At 38.8% G+C, this 3,634-nt stretch overlaps 1 pseudogene; it reads right to left on the bottom strand.

Moving 5' to 3' along the window:
• Positions 1-2,356: 2,356 nt before the first annotated feature.
• Positions 2,357-3,324, bottom strand: LOC105979798 (annotated as a pseudogene).
• Between the last annotated feature and the right edge of the window lie 310 nt (positions 3,325-3,634).

Below are 3,634 nucleotides of genomic sequence, written 5' to 3'. Positions count from 1 at the left end.
AGGTGAGCATCTCAGACTGCCAAATTGTTAGAACAAAGTGTTCTTGTGTTTACCATATTTCTTCAATCTGTATTCTGAACAAATAATGCTAGCATCACAGTGGTTCTCAACCTTCCTAATACTGTGACCCTGTAATACAGTTCCTCATGTTGTGGTGACCCAAAACCATAAAATTATTTTCCTTGCTACTTCATAACTGTAATTTTGCTACTGTTATGAATCGGGTGACCCATGTGAAAGGGTCATTCGACCTCCATAGGAGTTGTGACCCACAGGTTGAGAACTGCTGGTCTTGATGATCATGTAGATTTTTTCACCTCAAAATTCTCTATATAATATTTCCCAGTATTTTCCTCCCCAGTTGTGAGCACGTGATATGTGTGGAAAGGGTTAAGTCTGTTGTAATCAGATTGTGTTTTTTTCACATGAATAATTAAGAATTTTGGTACTGGGTCCTACTGCCTGCACTGAATTCTGGCTTTCAATTTCCTAGTTGTGTAACCTTGTGCCAGTTAGCCTTCATTTGTCAGACTTCCCTTAATTATGAATTGGGGGGAAATTGTGCCTACTTCTCACAGGACTATGACAAGGATGAAATAAGTACTTAAGAGAGGTAATTGGCACAGGTTGTTATTTTTATTAAACCACACATTGTATATAATTTATTATTATTTCAAGCTATTCTATCAGTCCAATTTTTTTTCCCCAGGCTTACCCTAATTTCTTATGTTTTGTGATTCTCTGACATTTTACTTGTGGAGGTGATTTTCAAATTACATGGAAATTGAAAAAAGAATAAGGGCTCTTTTCCCTCTCTGACAAATGAAACCCTGTAATCTATAACCGATGAATGTGTAATTTTAAAATGAGGTTGAAATAAAAGCATTTTCAGAAAAGATAAAATTAAGTGAATTTGCAAGTTTTTCTAGTGGATGGAAATAACCCAGATCATCAGAAAGTAATGAAGCTTATTAGAAGTGATACATATGTGGAGCAGCACTGATAATTATTCTTTTGCTTTTTTCTTCTTAACACTTATTATATATAACTGTTTAAAGCTATATTTGTATTATCTTGTGGTTTTACAACATATGTAGATGTAATACATCTAACAATTCCTACATAAATTGTGGCTAGACTATGAACCCATATAGTTGTAAAGTTTCTACTTTTTATATGAACTTGTACAATAATAACCCTAAGTGGACTTCAAAAGCTAATGGTAAGAAATATAGCTCTCAGAAGAAATATAGCTCTCCTAAAAAAAAGAAATATAGCTCAAAAAGCCAATAAAAATTAAAATAAAATTCTTCAAAAGCATTCACATAATTCATAGAAAGAGAAGAGAGTAATATGAGAGACTCCTATTACCATATACTATACACAGCTTTATATGTAAGTGGGTCTATTTTAAACATTCTATTTTATTCCACAGGTGTCCTGGTGGGCCAGTGAGTTAAATGTTTGGCTGAAAACCAGAAGGTGGTGTGAATCCGCCAGCTGCTCCCCAGAAGTCTGCTTCTGTCAAGATCTCCAGCCTTGGAAACTGTATGGAGCAGTTCTAGTCCATCCTACAAGGTTGCTATGAGTTGGAGTCAGCTTGCTAGTGGTGAGTTTTTCAAACTTTAAACCTTTTCCTCATTGATCTGCTATTCTTGCACCGAGGAGCCCTGGTGGTGTAGTGGTTACAAGTTGGGCTTCTCATCATAAGGTGAGCAGTTCTAAATCACCAGCAGCTCCTCAGGAGAAAGACAAGGCTTTTTACTCCCATAAAAACTTAACGTTTTGGAAACTCACAGGTGCAGTTCTACCCTGTCCTATAGAGTTGTTACAACTCAATGGCAGTGAGAAAAGACTCGGGCACCAGTACCATATACTGTATTAAAATGTAGGTTTGTAGTTTAATTCTGCCGGAGCTATTCTTATCTCATAGCTCTTTCTTTATGTTCAGTATTTCCGAGCTATGCCTACTTGTTTTTCCAAATGAACTTCAGTATCAACTTTTTTATATCCATGTTTTTTTTCCTTACTTTTATTGGGCCCTCTGACATCTCTTATCACAATGCATGCATTCATCCAGTGTGGCAAGCACATTTGCACATATGCCACCATCATGATATATCCATGTTTGACTTCACTATTTTTTGTTTAGCTTTTATTTCATCATCATAAACTTAACTATGCTTTCCAACTGGAGTTAGAGGGGAATAAGGAAAGTAGGAAACCCAAAGTGCTGGAGTGAGGGCGCACAGATTAACGATACTGCAAGCACATTGGGACTAGAAGGGTGATTTCCCAAACTACACAAAGAATGGTCTGGTGTTTAAGATGAAGCATGAAATACAGATCCAATTTATTAGAGTGGTCCACAGTCAGTAATGGGGAGCTTCTGGCCATTCCTGGACCCAAAACGCTCCATGGCCTCCACAATGTTCATGCGTTCTTTCACCTCAACAAAGACCTCAAGCTTGCGTCCCACCATTCGGTCTGAGCGGGGCAGATCAAACACTGGGCGCTGTTAGCATTGGGCCCAGCGTTTGCCATGAACATGATGCCAGGACCTGGTGCTTCAGGATGAAGTTCTCATCCTCACTTTTCTTTCCACAGATGGACTGGCCACCAGTGCCATTATGGTGTGTGAAGTCACCTCCCTGGCACGTAACCCAGGATTGATTCTGTGAAAGCAGGACCCTCTGTAACCAAATCTCTTCTCCCCAGCCCTCGGAACGCAGAAGTTCTCAGCTGTCTGGAACTTTGCAAACAGGGTCTCACCATAGAAGGCTATGTTGGAATACACATCAGTGTTGACCAGGGCCGCACGCAACTGGACCAGACAAGATTACAAATTCAGGCGCCGGCACCTGCAAAATCTCCACCTTTTAATTTTTATTGGGAACGCATTGTAATTATAAATTAGCTAAGGGAAAAACCGACATCTTATCAATGTGAAGAAGTTCTAAGCAAGAGTGAAGATGTAAGATGAGGGTTTTTTAAGTTCCTGTTTTTTGTATATGGTTATTCAAAATGTCCTGAAACACTTAAAACAACAACAACAACAACAACAACAACAACCTTTTATTGTGAATTATGTAAAAATTTACAGAGTATATCATATGTTTTGCATGCAACGATTCACATTTATCTTGTTTTAATTCATCCATTGCATTCCTCTCAGTGGACCCTTGATTCCTTTCTGTGCTTCCTGTTTCCTGAGCCCTCTGAAATTTGTCACAGGGTAACTGTTACCCTTTGGCTCTGAAATTGTTGATTATTCTCACATGAGGGTAAGTTCAGTCTCAGATCTGAGGGGTGACTGAGGATCATAGTCTTGGAGGTTCTGCGAGCATCTAGCTGACCAGTAAGCACAGGCTCTTCTATGATTTTGAGTTCTGGTTCATATTTTTCTCCCAGTCTATTCAGAACTTTCTCACTCTCTTCAAAGAGGTTGGCAGTGGTAACCAGGTACCAACTAGCTCTTCAGGTCTTAGTATTGTGGAAACTGGTATTTCTGTGGACCACTAGTCCATTGAACTAATTATTTCCGTATACAGTGGTGGGATTCAGCGGATTCTCACCAGTTCGGTAAAACTAATAGTTGCTATTTTGTTGAGTTCAGTGAACCAGTTGTTAAAAT

Source organism: Echinops telfairi, unplaced genomic scaffold (genome assembly GCF_000313985.2).
Source record: "Echinops telfairi isolate 266 unplaced genomic scaffold, ASM31398v2 ScPeMD7_34;HRSCAF=130, whole genome shotgun sequence".
Classification (NCBI taxonomy): domain Eukaryota; kingdom Metazoa; phylum Chordata; class Mammalia; order Afrosoricida; family Tenrecidae; genus Echinops; species Echinops telfairi.
The sequence above is the reverse complement of the archived record's forward strand: the minus strand, read 5'-3'. Positions and strand labels throughout refer to the sequence as shown.